Raw genomic sequence first — 18,182 nt, 5'->3', positions numbered from 1 at the left:
AATAAGTTGTTTATATGATCATTGATTGAATTGTTTTTTTTACTTGTGTTTGATAATCTTTTTGTGGTAGTGGTTGTTGGTGGTAGTAAGATGTGATACCATAATGATTGCGATAGAAGAAATGCCTTATTGTTATATAAAAAATTTCATACATATTAAAATTATTATATCATCTTATGTGAATTTATTTTGCTCACTTCAAAGTGTGATTGAATTTGGTCTTATCTAGTATTTGAAATGGTAGGAAGATTTTGATTATTCTCATATGGGAGCTTGACCAACTAGGGTAGTTAGGAATCAATTTTCACTACTACAAAAAAACAAAACAAGGACGCTCTTATTCTTGGCGCTTTTGAAAAAGCGTCATTATTTAGTTAGATATACTAAAATGTTGACGCTTGTTTACTACGGCGCCTCTATAAGCGTCATTGAACTGTAAAAGTTTAAAGACGTTGGCGCTTATTTTAAGCATCATTGTATACACATTTCAATAGGCGTCCTTGGCGCTAAAAAAACGCCATTTTCTTTCTTTCATAGAATGTGATATATTTCCCATTACCTCCATATGATTCGCTGCACCTGTCAAAAGACAAATTTAGCACCCCCACAAGCCTTAGAAGACCAGTTGTGAGTATCGAAACCCTTCGAAGACCTAAGCCCTCAGATCGTAAAAACCCTAAACCTTCACTCTCGTTGAAACCCTAGGCCTTCACTCTCGTTGAAAACCTAAGCTTTCTCTCTCTCTATTGAAAAACCTTAACCTTTGGAAGAGTACTATATTCAGACTCTAATCTACAACTATTCTTAACCTGTCGGTAATGGAATCTCATAGATTTGAGTGGCACGAAATCAAAAGTGAGGTGGGAGACAATATTGGGTGATATATCACATCGTGAAACAACGACGTGTAGTTGGTGAGTAGCCGAGCTGTTTGGGGGTTTTCATTTTCAAGATCCTGCTCCGATCTCTCTGTTAAGCAGCCAGAAAATGTGAAGGTTTCTGTTCTTAGACCAACTCGAATCTGATCTACATCTGGTTAGGAAGATTTATTTTGGGGGTCAATGTACGTAGTTCGAATCAAAGGACCATCCAGATAGAGGAGTCCATGGGTTGGAAGAAAATGAAGCTTTATTGAGATGATGGTCACTGGAGGTAGCATAGGCATGGAAATTAGAAATCTTATTGTGGAAGGTAAAAAGTTTTAGCAAAAGTGAAAATTTTTAATTGGAAAGATTTCAGAAATTGGGACTCCGTGGATTGTGAATTTGTGACTTGAAGGGTTGGTTGTTTGGAATGAGTTTTAGCATTTTTGTGGAAACAAAGCTGCAAATTTTCATATTTTTATGGATGAATAATCCTCTGCATGTATAAGATCCTTGTAGGATTTGAAAATGTATCAAATTTCTGTCATCACTATAGTGGCAATTCCTACTTGTATCATGATTCTTGACTTGAATTCCCAAGTTTCAACTTAGTTGGGGTGTGGCAGTTCTGTTGCTGGTTATTCTTCTATGTCATTAAGTAAAAGGGATGTTTGGTAAGTCTGTATGGTATACGATGGAGCCTTTTTTATTGGTAAATTCACATGTTGTTTTTCCCATTGAACTGTTGTTTTTCTTTCTTTATTTTTTTAAAGCTAATTTTGGTTGCAATTTTGTGCATAGTATCTGGAACAGAGCCTCCTTGAGAGTTATTCATCTAGTTGAAGGCTTCCCTTTGTGGTATTGCTACTTTATGCTTGCTAGAAATATTTAATCATCAATTAACTATCTTGTGTTTATCTCAAAATATGATGGCCAGTTTGCTATGAGGAATTTTATCTGCATTACTAGTTGATAATCACACTTTGGAAGGTGAAAAGACCTTCATTTAATAGAGGTTCGTATTTTTGATCAGATACCGAATTGTGTTTACCACTTTGTCAGGCTATGCACTTCAATTTGGCATTGGGTTATCATTTCTAATTCAAATTCCATTCCGATTGTTACCCTTTCCGAATAATGCACAGCAATGACACACATCGTTTGGAAATTTCAAAATCTTGTGTACAGGATGCCATGAATTTAAACAATGTACTAATATCTATTATGTATTACCTATCTTTCCACCCTTGGATTCATGTTGTGGTTGTTCAAAAATTCCCCATTATGATTCATTTCATACTGTGCAACATGAAAGGAGAATGAAACTTGAAGCTTCTGCCAAGGCAGGACATGGATACTTTCTACTCTTGATAGCCAGTTATAATATTTGAATCTATATTCTGTTATTTATAGTCATTGGCATTGGTGTTTAGTCCCTTGACTTCTATAGCAGTCCATGGTGACATGATGAAGAAGGAAATGGAGGCAAGTGCTCTGCTGGGGTCCATGGCTTTGCAATGAAGCTTAATGTGGTAAGGCCATTCAGATCAAGATTTTGTTTTTTGGTTTTCTTTTGTACTTCATTTTACTGGGGTTATGTGTTCACATCCATTGTTGACAATTTTGGAGAAATTTATGAGGTTATGCAATTTAGACTACATTTGAACATATGAATTTCAATATTTTCATCTGGGAAGTTATTTTCCTTAGTCTCCAGTCTCCACTGTAGTTTCCAATAAGATGTTTTATATTTTGTGGTTTATAGATTATTGCACTTGGAAATATTACATAAGGTAAATCCATACTTTTCATATAAAAATTATTATATTTCATGTGAAAGTTACTACTATTTTTTATTTATTTTTAAAGATAGAAGCTTACTTGTTATCCTTGTACTGTTGTTACTATTTTTCAGTCTTAATCTCTAGTAGTGTTTTTCTTGCTATTTTGTAGTCTTACCATTTGATTTTTTTTGCTCAAAATCTCTCCAAATTTCTTCTTGGTTGACTGAAAAACATGATGAGCCTATGTTTTGCAACGAATTTCCATCTATGGTCACTATTTTCCTCACCTCCCCTGAATCCATTTCTGAAGCCTGTGCATGTCCATGGAAGATTCCACAAAGACCCTTGAAATTAAATGTGAATTTTTTTTAATTTAAAAAAAATAAAAGGTACAAATAAAAAAATTCCTTATTGACTAAACAAGAAGAAAATTAGCGTAACACACTTAAAAATCTTCTTTGTCATCCATATGTAGAGATGTAAGAGAAATTCAAATGTTATAATATCATTATTGGAAGTGATTACATCAGTTAAGAAAAAAAAGGATGGAAGGAGCAGCATTGGGTCAAAGGCTTACAATAAGAAGAAAGCATGAGCCTATCTGTTAAGCATTGGTAAGATTTGGGTTGGGCCACTTGAAAGCTAATGTTTGAGATAAAAAAAAACCTATAGGTATAGAGCTGATTGGAAGGGATTCACTTATTAATGTCATTCAAAATATGATTCTCTTTCTTGTGTTTATCTATTCTAAGCAGAAAATTTTCCAGCATTAACCTTTGCTCTGTGCCAAAAGAATGCCATTCAACCATACTAATTAAACTATCTAGAAATTAGGAATTAGTTATTTATATAAAAACTGAAACAACTGTTCTTTGAATTATGTGGCAAGAAAAAAAAAAAAAGAACACAATTGCAATGCTTTCTTAAAGAGGAAAACATAAGCTAGGTGTTCCAGAATGTGACAAAAATCACAAGGTAAAATTCCCATTTCAATGTTGATTCCCAACACCTAAAAAAAATGCATAAAACAGGAAACATAATGGAATTCTTTCTAATTTTCTTTTACTTGTTCTTTATCTAGTCTCTTATGGATGGATTTCTTTAGATATATGAGATTTGGGATTAAGAGATAGGTTGGAGCCCTATTTAAGTTTCAGTTTTTTGAGAAACTATCACAATTTGGAGATCTACAACCATTTTGTCTTTACATTTTTCTTGTTAAACATTGCAATAATCAGTTTTGAATTTTGCCAAAAGGCCTATAATTGATGTGAATGTTTATTAGAATATGTGTGGTGTTGTTGAGATTGCTTCTATTCTCTTTATATAAAAAAAAATAATTGGTATTTTTTCTATGGTGGTGAAGAAGCATAAGAATAAGGGGCTTGAATCACTTGTATCCTATAATAAATAGTTTGGACTAAATGAAGAAAAAATAAGACAAATTAGTGGGACTATGCTGGTATTTGACCTTTAGGAAAACACTTCAATGAATCCCATTAATCAAGCCCAAGATGCAGATAAAAATTCTGGTATTTGACCCATAGCCCCATGATTCCAATGCATGGACCATGCTCTGATTAAACATTTATTGCCTTTGCCTCCTGTAGGTCTCAAGGTGTATTAGGTTTTCTACTCCTTCAGTGCAGCTTATGAAGTTCTAAGACTGCTGCAGAAGGCTTCATCTCAAATTGAGGTGATGCACTCCCACTTCTCCAATGTTAATGAAGATTATATCTGAAGTATAATATATGTGAGTGACCTTATTAGTATATATAGATGGAATCTTGTGATGTGTTACCTTATTGGTAGTGCTGATTTTTCTAATAGCAAATAATGGTTGATATAGTTATTTAAGAATTTTGATTTTCAATCCTGCTTGATTCCTAGAAGGAAACAAAAATGTTAGAGCAAAGCTAGCAAGTCCATCACAATCTTTAGATCATTCTTGCGAACACCGATGCAAAGAGGCTTTGTGGATTTCATTTTATAGATCATATCCACCAACTTGGGTGTTTCTAAAGTACTATAATGAAATGAATTCTAATAAGCCATAGCAAAGGGTTAAAACTTAATTGGGAAATCATATTATTTAATTTAGATATGCTCATTGAAATTTTGGCTTATTGCCATATGATGAACTTCTGTAGTGACCTTAATGAGCATCCAAGTTCAAGTCAATCTTCAAACCTTCTAGGTGCAACTTTTGTAACTTTTAGTGATTAGTTTTTTCATAGATAAATTAAAACTGAAATTCCCTATCATTCTTCCTTCTCCCATTTTCTCCGATGAGCTACACAAGCACTACCTATTCTTTTTCTCTGAATAAACACTACATATCCTAAATTTCATTAGGGATTCTCTTGAATCTTCCTGTTTCAGAATTTTTTATCCAATGACCTATACTTTCTACCCTACTCAAAAGGTCTTAGGCTCTCTTGCTACTATTGTGGTGATTCTGAAAAGGAAGGGAAATTTAATCCAACTTAACTATTTATGTCTAAAATGCATCTCATCCAAAACCAATAACAAGAAATCTCACCTAGTTGTTTACTTTGTTGCATTTTATGTTAGATGCCATTAATGTAATTTTTCTTGCTTATAAAAAAGAAAAAATTTGCAAGCCACCCACCTCTCTCAAATTCTTTATTTCTAGAATTGATATACTCCTTCACAACTAGGGCATCATCAAGAATTTTTTCTACCTTCACAAACATTATTCTGAGATTCTAAGATCATCTCATCAATGACCCTTTTTAGCCTTTGAACAATTTTGCCATGAGTTTATAATGACCCCTTACCAAACTATATATATATATATCAACAAAATTTTATGCTTAGATTTAGTTCACAGAAAATTTGAACCAAGTATAAGGAGAAAAAAAACATGAAAATGATAAACAAAAAAAGAAAAATATAATAAAATTTTAAATTAAATTCTTATTTTTCTACCACAATCCTCCAATTTTCTTCTTCTAAAATTGTATAAATTCTCAAAAAATTTATTCTATTTCATTAATTTTTCTTTATATCTTTGAAACCAACTAAACAGAAAATGAAATTGCCTTTGTATTATTTATTTTCTTTTTCTTACTATTTCTCTAGTTTCATATAAAATCTCACAAAAACTATTTATTTATTTATTTAAAATTAAGTTTTTTCCTAAATAACCAAGTAATTACCCAACGAGGAGTCATACTTTTCATCACTTTCCCAACCAAGTAAGTGCCCAACTAACTCATTTGCATTAACCTAATAACTATAAATCACATTTACTTAATTGGCCAATCTTCTTTAAAGCTTTAAATGTGCCTGGATCCTTACATTGTACTAATCCAAATCCTTTCTTAAAGCTTTCATTGTTCAAACTTGTACTTTTATGAGGTTCTTTAAGAGTTATTGAGAATAATTTGCTCCTTGTTTTAACTCCTCTAATCTCTAACACCATTTTTTCTCATTCCAAATATTAAGGTTGGAAAAATCTAACTCCAAATAAAAAGTAAGTTCTATTGCCTTAGTTATAATAATTTCATAGTTATAATATTAAGTATGATTAAACCCAACTTAATGTTCATAGCTAATTGCTTTTCTTTCAAATTTTAAAGTCAAAACTTGAGATGCTTTTTTCTGAACATCATCATGCTTGTGAAGAAGTTGATTCATTGTTGCTTTCATAGTATAATAAAGGGTCACCATTCTCAACCCAACCACCTTCTCCTTTTTCCTTGCTAATTTTGCTTAGGTAAAATTTCATCTTGTTGAATATTTATTTTGGGTTAGTTAATGTTTATGTAATGTTTCATTTATCCTCTTATTGTTTTGGGGTATTGATTTGTCACTTTTAATTTTTGATGTTATATCATATTTGGAAATATATTACTTGTAAAGAATTTTTTTTTTTTTTTACTAATGAAGAATTCAAATTAAATTTCCATTAACTTTAACAAATTGATGTTTCTCTCTATTTCTTAATTTGGGGGTTGCAACAATTATTTGGCTTGTTTTAATGATGTAGGAGATGAATAGGCATTAAAGATTCAAAGTACTAACTTAAACTGTACCAACAGTAATTTTGGCTTAGGAATTTGACAGTGTCAGTGATTGATTTTCCATGTTTTCTTTCTATCTTGAATTGTAATTTTAGTTGAATGTTAATAGAAATATTAGACACCGTCACAACATCTTATCTCTCTTCGTCATGTTTTCATTTATTAATTATAATTTTTCTTTTTTAATATATTTATCTATCTATTTATAGATCACTCTTCTCTTCCTAGCTTGGAAGAGAGAGAAAGAAAGGGATAGAGTGTTCTACTCCACCATCTAAGTATGTGATGAAAAGTGAGTACAATTAAACTCTTGTTACTATTTTTATTATTTTTGAAATTTCTACGACTATTCTATTCTGATTGATTTAATTCTATTGCTCCTAATTTACCATTCCTCAAGGCTGAATCACAACCTAAATCACAATTTATTTATTTTTTTAATTTCTCTTTAGATCTAGAATAAATTTATTAAAATTGCATGACTTCTCTATCATTTATTTCATAAAAACATTCAACTACTTCTTGAACTTTTAGGTTGAATATATATTTGGTTAATATTTAGTATTGTGATTGGGTTCTTAATTATTTTCATTATGTCAGTTGTATTTTCCTTATTGACTATTATATTACATAGTGTAGTTAGCATATTAAAATTTAAATGAGTCTAAATCTCTTAAGTTGTTATAACATCATAATAGTAGTTGCTCCTCCATTGCATATTAGTAGCCTCTACATAGAAGAGGTGCATGTTAAGGTTTGATTTCTTACTATCCCTTGTTCTTGTTTTGTTTTAGGTATTAAATATTAATCAAATTATTGCCAAAAGTTACTCTAGATGGCTTATTATTGACCACAACTAATACCAGTAGGGAAATACAAAAGTTTGACTATTCTATAGATGGGTTCATAAATTTGTGTTCTCCTCAACATGTTTGTATTTTTCTATCTTTTCTAAAATATTTGTTTATAATATTAATAAACAAGAGATCCAACTTTCAATATTTTTCAATAATATATCTTCATATTGTTCAATGCAATTAGTTGCACTAATTAGACAAAGTGGTCTTCTATCAAGAATATAGGGAAAAAAAACAAGGCCTATCATTCTACATGAGAACAAGAGTAGGAGGTAATGATTGTGACAACTAGGAGTAAGGGGTTAACTGCTAATAAGATAGAATTCTATTTGTACTATAACTTTATAATTTAATTATTTACTTTTATAATTAGATAAAATTTTGATCATAACATAGTGATAACATGATGGTTTTCATCGTGTTTGGTCCTTGATATTTTTTTTATTGTGCATTATAGGACTTATTTTTGTATTCAAGAATGCTTTAAGAGGTCACCATTAAATGTCCATACAAAGCAACCCTAACTCATATATACACTTTATAATAAGCATTTAATGCATATTTATTCACTTAGAGTCTATGAGTTTATTAAAGATTTAATTTAACTATTAATTTATACTAAAAATACAATATTTTATCTCATAAAAACAAAATTTATTTCTTCTATGTTGTTGAATAAAAATTGAAGTACATTTTTTCCTTATTTTGGGGAAAGCATAATATGTTAGTTGAAATTGTAGTTAAGGTATTTTGTTGATAGACTACAAATTTATTTATTTAGTTTCAACTCATTGGTCTCCTTAATGAAATATTTTGTATGTCTAGTTTTACTTTGATGAATTCTTTATGAGGTCTTTTTTAAAGTAATGCTCTAAAGGTGCAACATAGAGATGACAATAGAGAGCTTTTTATCTACATTAGAATAATTTGTTATATTTTATTTCGAAAACACTTCATAATATAATTTTTTTTTCTTATAATGAATTGAAAGGAGCACAATCCATATATGTAAGAGGCTAATTCATGTAAGCAAACTTGATAACCTAAATTAATTTTGTGAAAGTTATACTTTCATTTATGCTTATTATTTATTGTATGTATATATAATTTAAATGTTTTCTACTCTTCCTTATTTTATTTACAGGTTACAAAGGAAACTTGTTTGCTAAAAGAAGAGAAACCATTGTGTTAAAGAAGGCGAAGTAAAAAACCATGGAGGTTGAACTATGCTTTTAAAGATTATGGTTTATTTTGTAGTCTTGATACCAATGCTTGTTCTTATATTAGAATTAGAAATTCTTATTGAAATATTTGGTATAATTAATAAGTTTATGTGTAATTAATATATATAGGTGGTTACATTAACTGTTTAAACTAGGTTCATGTATATCAATATTTGGATATATTTTAATTAATAAAATTGATTTTATTTTATAGGTTGTAATTGTTTTTTAAATTTAATTATATAAGAAATAAGTTATTTTAATAATGGAATCAAAATATTATTTTTTTTAATAGAAATTGTTCAAAGATGATGCTTTTATAAGCGTCATTGTTAACGTGAAACAAAGAAGACATTTTTAAAAGTGTCATTAATAAAATTAAATCAAAGATGGCGTTCGCATAAGTGTCAAGAATGGTAATTTTATACAAATTATTTCAACAAAAAATGTTCAAAGATGACACTTCCACAAGTGTCATTGTTGACATTATTCAAGGATGACACTTCTTAAAACGCCATTGAAAGCATTACTAAAATACGACGCTTCCTGAAAGTGTCATTATTAATTGTAACATTTAATGACAGGAGCGGAGACGACGCTTCAGGGAAGCGTCATCTTTTACTTTTCTTGACGCTTAAAAAACGTCATTATTTCACTTTTTTCTTGTAGTGTTTACATGATGTATTTTTATTATAAATCAATGATATTTTGTTTTCTTCAAGTTTGTTTATTTCACTATTTTATTTTATATAATCATCTTTGTAAATAAATTTCTTTTATAAATAATTTTTTAATAATATATTTTTAAGTAAATATATTAAAGATGGAAAATATAAAGACAAAAAAGGAAAACAAAATATGAAAAAAGATTATTAATTTTTTTAATGATTTTATCATAAAAAGCTTTTTAGTTACGTCAATCCTTAAACCATGAAAGCCTCCCATGATTGGTTTTCTAAAAAATTCAAAATTTTCCCTATTTATATGAAAGGGTTTCTATAAAGCAATTCAAAGAACTCATCCATGAAAAACTCATTCTCCATCTACTTAAAGTTGTCCAATATGGAAAGGATTTCAATTATAAAAGCATTTTTGATATTATGTTTCAATGTCATTAAATAATGAAACCAAAATATAAACATGTGAAAACCAAGGTACAAAACAATGAGACAAAGGTACGTAGCAATTAAACTTGTGTACATAGCAATGAGACCCAAGTAGAAAGTAATGAGACCAAGGTACAAATTAATGAGATCAAAGTACAAAGTTATGATACTAATGGTATAAAGCAATAGGTGTTAGTATAAAACCCTTAAAAGTTTGACATGACGTAACAAATTTAGATTTATTATTTATTTAATATGATTATGATTTATTTTTTATCTTTTATTTCATGCACTATACCTTATGAGTATTTTGGCCTGATAATTTTTGTATTGTACATTACTTGAGTACATTAAAAGTTATACAAAAGATCCAAGTCATTGGTTCCTTACAAATAAATATTTTTTTCATAACTGGTCAATGGACTTGGGTAATCCATTTGATGTTGTAGTGAATAACCTCCTAATTGGAGGGATGACTAATCTTGGCCATCAGAATGAGGCTTCTGTGGTGCGTGTACTATTGTGTATGGTTACATATTAGATAGGACCTATGATGAGTCATGAAACAAGATTATTGGATAGTCATGACTTCACCAAGTTGCTATACTATGTGGTCTCTCAACCTCAAGAGAATATTAAGCCTTTGTTGTCAAAGTTTGTAGTGGCTTTAACCACTACTAAGATCCTAAGGTGATAATATATTCTTTAAGAATTGGGTCATTTTTAATGGAAATCGTTAGAATTAGGTATTCTCTGTTAGAAAATTAACTAATCTAACCTAAGGTAATCACCCTAGAGGAAGGATGAATAGGGTGATGGTCTCGTTTTGAAAATTTAAATTATGTGAATGTAAAAGACAATTATATACAAATATATAACAAATGTAATGAAAAAACAATTGCATGTATATTAAAAAGATTAGGAAAGAGAGAATTGAATTACAATATTTTTATTGTGGTTCAAAGGAACCCGACTTACGTCCACTTTCTTCTAGCTTCAATTCCAAGCTTGAGGTTCCATTGATTCAAGGCTTCCAAACCAAGCATTTAAGCAATACAATTGGATTATGGTTCCAATCAACCCTCTTAGACTTTTGGCTCCAAGCACCCTTTACAATCCCCAAGTGATATCTCACTTTTGAAAAATCTCCCAAGTGACACTCCACACTTGGGAATCCCTAAATGATAGCTCACACTTAGATTTTTCCTCTCAAAGATTTATAAATAAAAATAGAAAACATTCTCACAAAATCCTAGTTCAAAATTTAGGTTTAATGATACAAGATAAATTAGGATTGAATGATACACTAATGATATGCAAATTTTAGAACAAGGTGCACTAAAAAAAGACTTTCCCAAGGCTCAAATATATTAAATAAAGGTTTAAGAAGGTTAAGCTCTTTGAAACAATGAAGGTTGGAGCCTTTAAATAGGGAAGGGAAGCCTAAACTAGTGTTAAACACATTTAGGGGTTGACCAGTCGAGCACTGGTTCGATCGATTTATTAGTCGTTAGCATTTAATGCTCCTTTTGGTGACCATTAGGCTTTCTGAGGTTCAACTAGACCTAGGCCGAACTTAGATTGGGAGAGCAACCCTTTTGGAAGAGAGAAAATATTTTTTCACCCCTTGACTGGTCCTCAATTAGGAAAGGGTAATCGGTTGATCGATTCCCCAATTGGTTGAGTTGGTTTAGTCCACCCTTGACCGATCGGACCTTGTTTGGCTCAACAACCAACTTTTTCAACCTAAAATATTTTAACCAAATTTTAGAAGGCATTTAGTACAAGGTTTTAGTTGAGAAAAAGAAATAATCCAATTATAAAATATTTTTTTGTGGAGATGACCACATGGACAACTATTGACAATTCTCTGAGAAATGTGGCTCCCTAGAGAAAAGGAATGTGACTCTTTTCAAGCTGTGATGGGAGTTTCATGATGATTTCATTTTGAGAGTTGGGATTTCAGGAAGGGAGCGGGTTATATAAGAAAAGGGAGAGTGCTCTCTTTGGGATTACTTGTGTTTTTTTTTTTTAGTCGGAGTTTTGAGAGTTTAAATTTGTATTGAGCTTTCCTCGGGAGAGGCTCGAGCCCTACTTTCTCTAAATGACAACTTTGTTGGGGATGTCTAGAGAGTCAAGCTTGAACTTGAGTTGAGGGAAATGTGGCATTTGATTATTTGATCAGTGCATACCCTCTCATGGCGCCCATGTGATGTATTTCCATGTTTTAAGGCATGTGAGTGTTGACATGATGATTATTTTGTATATATTTAGGATGTGCCTTATTGTATATTGTTTCTGGTTATCGCGTTCTTGTATATATTTGCTCATGTTTGTGTAGATCTGCTTTACATGACTACCCTCCTTTTGAATGGTGCATGATTTGCTTGTCTATGTGGGACACACATACATCCTTCTACTCTGATTCACATAGCTCGGTCAACCCATTCCTTATACTCATTTTTTTTTTCTATAAATTGAAAACATTAGCCCAAAATTGTCCTTTTTTATGCCAATAATTTCTTTCAAAATTATCTTAAAATTACATTGCTACATTTGAAATAATAAAACCTTTTTTTCTAATTAACCTAACAAATCGATTCGTGTCTTCCTTATTTCACTTATTTTGCCTATTTTGTAGTTTGATATTTACCTTGACTTGTGCATATTTCTTTTATATGATTCTTTTTCCTGATATCCATAATTAATTAATTAATTAATTGATACAGTTTTCTCAATTTGTTTAGTAGAGACCGTAAGTATATAAGCTTAGAAGGGTGTTATGCCTCACCATTGTAGTTTCCCAATAGGTAACCCAACCCCCAAATCTATACTCGATTTTTGTAAACATGTCTTTTTAAAAAAGAGGAGTCATATATGTTTTTCTTTCTTATTTTATTTTCCTTTTTAAAAATAAACTAAAATATGTGACAGCTCTAACTTTTTTCAAAAAATCAATTTTTTACAAATAAAAACAAATCTCACTGTTCAAGTGGGAATACATGTGAAAAATGCGGGTCCACAATTGTATATTTTTGTTTTCCTTCCATTGCTAGGATTGAGTAAATCTAAAAAAGTTGCATAAACCTAATGAGATTTAAGGTTAGAGATCGAAGTAATATAATATTTCCAATAATAAGATTAAAGGTAGAAAACTATGATATGATTGACCACATTTCTAATTTCGTACTTGGAATGGAATTATAGATTTAGACATGGAATGACTAATTGTGGAAGCACTATTTGAAACTTTGAGAGCATTTAACTAAATTTGTAAGTGATTTTAATACTTTTGACAATGAAATTAAAATTTTCCACAAAAATTTGCATCTATCTTCTACTATTCCCTACTTAGTTCATTTCTTCACACTAATAAACAAAATTTCAATTTTCTTCTACTATTAATGAATTTTATTTTTCAAATTATAGTATATAATGATCTTTTTACATGAAAAAAATATATATTTACCCCAAATTTTTTCCTTTAAGATAACATAATATAAATATTTTTATAATTTATTTTCTTTAACATAATTTTTTTTTGCTACTTTATTTCATCATTTTAAATCAATTTTATATAAATATACTTTTATGACATATTAGTGATAATTTTTTAAGGTATTTTTTATTTCATTATTTTATTTTAAATAATCAGTTTTGTTAATAAATTTTTTTATAAAAAATATGTTATAAGTAAATATATTGAAGATGAAAAAAAAAATGAAAAAGGAAAGAGATTTCAGAAAAAGTTTTTAATGATTTTAACCAACCAGTGGTTCCACGTTGTCACGTGTTAAAGATACAAGCTGGAATATTCAATGTGAAATGCCAGCCTGTAGATGCTTTTATGCCAGCGTACGGCCCGCTCCTGGGCCCATTGGCTATAAGGTCTAATAATTGTTGGCTGATGAGAAGGCACCAATAACATGTACCTAGTCTAAGCCCCCTGTTTTTTATGTTACACTAATTTTTTATTAATATTTCAGACAGAAAAATTTATGGCTCTCATTCGTCGGATACCGTACTCAATTTTAGTTACAAGTCATTTAAATTTATAATGAAATATGAAATGTTCAACAACGGTACAAACGTATGACATCTTGATATTTAATAATGAAAAAGAGAGAGATCATAATTATTAATAAGATATAGGGAAAAGTGTATTATAACGATTTGTATTGTCTGTCGTGGACCCAAAATTTTTTTATAATTTTAAAATATATTTATAAAATTAAAAAAAATTCATATATATATATGGCCCCAATAACCTCTTCCCTATCTGACCTGAGATATCATACATACACTCATATATAAAAATAAAATACAAAATACAAAATACAAAATAAGAACCTAAATTTATAAAATATAAATTTGAAATAATTATTTAAAAATAATTAGTATTTCATGCACTTTTTTTGTCAAATATATTACTTTTAACCATTTAGATTTTAGGTACTGCCTTTAAATGATATAGATATCACAATTGATCATCCTAGGTATTACCTTTGATTAGTGAGTGTATGAAAAAAAAAACATGTTTTTACACACTCATATAAAAATAATGATAAAATTAATAACCCTTTAAAAATAATTCAAATTTTATATGTTCACTTATTAAAGATAGTATATAAAATGGTCAAAAATAGTATTATATTATTGAAAGGAATTATTTAATGGTCAAAGGTAATACTTTTAACAAAAAAGTGCATAAAATCCAAATTATTTTTAGATAGTTATTTGAATTTTGAATTTTATAAAATTGGATTCCTGTTACATTGTTTTTTGTATGTAAGTGCTTGAAAACACACTTTTTCCAATAATATAACGAGATATATGATATAGATAGTATAACCAGGGTGAGACTAAGACTGTGATGGACATTTTCCTTTTTAATATGGTAAAGAAAAATTACACTGTTAATGATAGTGCGATCCTTCTAATGTATTCAGACTTGTTTAGCATTCAAATAAAATCCGAACATAATATTGTCTTTTTCTCTCTCTTTTACTTAGCTTGTATTATTTTAATTTATAAAACTTAGTGGAGTGAATAAGGAATCAAATCCGAATCATACTATACATTAGTACCACTTTTGATTGACGAAATTAGATAATATCCTAAGATATTTGATAGAAAATGCATATATTAAGATATCAGTTCCAACAAAATATGATGTCCTTAGATAATAAGGATATGATATTTTATGGTAGTATATCCAACATGATATATTATGTTATACTTATATTTAATTTATTAAATAATTAAAAAAGGAATGAAATATATGTGTGTGTATATATATATATATATATATTATTTTTTAATATTTAAAATAAAAATTATATTGTATTCCAATATTTGTTTGTTTAAAAAAATATGATTATTTTTATTTTTATTTTTATTTATTTATTTATGTTTAACGATGTTCATGATTAAAATATTTAAACTTTATAAATATTTTTTTATATTAGTAATTCAATATATAAAAATAATTTATATATTAAATAATACATAGATTAGTATTATTTTACAATATATTTTATAAATATTTTTTAGTTAGTCTTTTTTAACCACAAATTTAATTTTTTAATAAAAAAATTTTATTTTTCAAAATTAGTTATATGAAAAAAAAAATTGATTAAAAAACTAAATTTATGATAACATATCCTAGAAAGGATTATAAAAAAAGAATGAATAATTTATCTCATAATTTATTATATCTCATAATTTATTATATCTCATGTTTAGTTAAATATAAGATGAGATAAATGATGAAACCAATGTTTTCAGACCATTCATTGAACTGGAAAAGTAATGGGTTCATAGTTCATTAGTCAAACCAATGATTAAACCAGATAGAACCGGTAATGTCATAAATATATAATTTATATATTATATAAAATTAAAAATAATTATAAAAATTTTAAAATTTTAATAATATTTTATTTTTATATTTGATATACCAAATTAAATAATAAATATAAATATAAATATAAATATATTAATATTTTAAATTTTATTAAATATATTATAAGTATGAAGATATGTTCAAAATAAAAAGAAAATTATAATATTTGATTTTATTTTCAAATTTTTCATTTTATTATTTTAAAATTATTATATTAATTAATGTGTATTATTTTTATAATTGTCATTATATAATTATTATAAAAATAAATGTGAGTGTAAATACTAACATTTATTTAAAGGTTTTATAAGATAAAATAAATGTGAATATAAATATTAATTATATGTGTTGAATAAAAGTCTTGCAACAACCTTTGGCTTACAAAGCTTACACATGTATTAGGCTTGGTAGCAGATTGGTTTGACGGGCTTCACATGTGAAGAAATCTTGTAATGGTTTTGGGTTGAGCGGTTCAGAGTGAACTGGCCGGTTTTATCCGGTTCGACCCAATCATTGGTTCGGTTCCACACTTGCTCAATAATATAATGGTCCATTTTTTATAGTTGGACTAGCCATGTCCCATGCTATATTTGACCAATAAAACATGATAAAAGTATAAAATAATGAAATTCAGATATAAAATAACAAGAAGTGGTGTGGACCCTACATTTTGCTCAATGCATTCCCATTTGATGGTGCAACTCACTTTTTATTTATTTGGTGAAAAATATGATTTTTAGAAAAGACTTGGAATCACCACTTATTTTTTTTATTTTTATTTTAAGGAAAAACAAAATAAGAAAGAAAACCCTAAGTGTAACTCCTTATTTGGAAAAGACGGTCAGTGAAAAACCAAACCTGGGTTCGGGGGTCAAGTTACCTAAAGGGAAGGTATGTTGGTAAGCCGTAGCACCCATCTAAGCTCCTAAAAACGGGTCTCTATTAAATAAGGTGAGACAAGTGTGACAATTGATAATGAAACCAATGAATATTAATGAAATGATCAAATAATAAAACAAACCAAGTATGAGAACGAATAAATAAATGAAGTAGGAGATAGAGTGTACCTTAGTAGCTATTAATAGTGCGCTATCATGGAAACAAGGTTAGCTCAAGTATAGAATTATTGCATGCATATCAAAAAGCAAAACAAAGATCAGACAATATTCATTAAGTATAATAATTGATAGTCAGAAGAGAAAACTCATATGTAGGACCCCCACCAAAGCCCAATTGATTTTGTATAAATTAATCCTACATGTTGAGTTAGAACATGTTAGTTGATTATATAATAGGAGAATATATAACTCAAGGATAGTAAAAGTAATCTTAATAAGTTGTTAGCATTCACCTTGTTAAATTACGGATACTAGTTCATAGGGAGTGCATATAGTGGATAGTAAGTTACGAATTTGAGTACCCTGTGTCTCATTGTAATTACATAAGGTATTGGAGTGCAATTAGCTCTATATATGGGATGCTAAGTCAACTTTTGAATTGGATTGTAAGGGAGTTAGTATTATCCTATGGGTTATAATGGTCCCTGTTTGAGCTCATATTCCTTGATAACACAGTTTATGAGGGTTGGATTGGTTGTTAGTTCACTTATCTACATAAGGACGCTTTGATAAATATGTCAAGTTGTGTAGGGGTTAGTGAACTATCTATCTAGATTGAGCTAATTGATTAATTAGAGTTTAATTGGGCTAATTGATCGATTAGGACCCTTTTTGGACTAGTGTAATTGATCCAAGCCCAAAGTTGGCTTAAGTCACTTAAGCCTATGAGAAACCTATAAATACCTCTTTAGGGATTAGGGCTTTAAGGTCTTCCATTCATTTTCTCTCCCATACGTTCCAAAAAGAAAACCATAGTGTCAAATGCTTTGAGATCTCCACCATCTTTTTGCTAAGCTTCAAGGAAGAGTCGTCAGATAGAAGACTCAAAGTGTACGAGATCTTCTACAACTTTTGTTATACTCTTCATTGATAGGAAGTGATCTATGACCATCAAGATCTAAGGTAAGCATATCTAAACCTTGGATACTAGATCCTAAAAAGTTTTTGTTGACCCTAAATTTGTGCCTTAATTTTCTTCACTAACATAACAACCACTTTCTTACCCCCGCAACACACTCCCTTCCATTTCCTTTTCTTTATTTTATTTCTTTCATTTCTCTCTTCTCTCTTTTTCCCTTTCTTTCTCATACCCAGACTGTCTCTCATTCCCTGTTGATGTCGTCCCTCTCTCTGACCATAGATCTAGTCACATGGCACCACCCATCACTCTATTCTCTCATGTCTCTATTTTCTTTTCACTCTACCCGCATCATCACTCACTAGTTCGCCCACCCTTGTCTCCTACTGCACCTCCAGTAGTGCCCCTTTGCCGCAAA

At 29.3% G+C, this 18,182-nt stretch overlaps 1 long non-coding RNA gene across 3 annotated transcripts; it reads left to right on the top strand.

The window, feature by feature from the left end:
- The first annotated feature begins 1,552 nt into the window (after window positions 1–1,552).
- LOC117910756 lies at window positions 1,553–8,757 on the top strand. 3 transcript variants are annotated; one of them, XR_004650754.1, is made up of 4 exons: window positions 1,553–2,395; window positions 4,258–4,343; window positions 6,906–6,988; window positions 8,698–8,757. It is a non-coding gene; the product is annotated as an uncharacterized LOC117910756 (long non-coding RNA). The 3 variants fall into 3 exon arrangements; XR_004650755.1 differs by having other exon boundaries at window positions 4,258–4,400; XR_004650756.1 differs by lacking the exon at window positions 4,258–4,343.
- Window positions 8,758–18,182: the final 9,425 nt, after the last annotated feature.

This window comes from Vitis riparia, unplaced genomic scaffold (genome assembly GCF_004353265.1).
Source record: "Vitis riparia cultivar Riparia Gloire de Montpellier isolate 1030 unplaced genomic scaffold, EGFV_Vit.rip_1.0 scaffold837_pilon_pilon, whole genome shotgun sequence".
In the NCBI taxonomy this organism is placed as follows: domain Eukaryota; kingdom Viridiplantae; phylum Streptophyta; class Magnoliopsida; order Vitales; family Vitaceae; genus Vitis; species Vitis riparia.
Note: the sequence above shows the minus strand (reverse complement) of the source record. Positions and strands in the feature narration are given on the sequence as shown.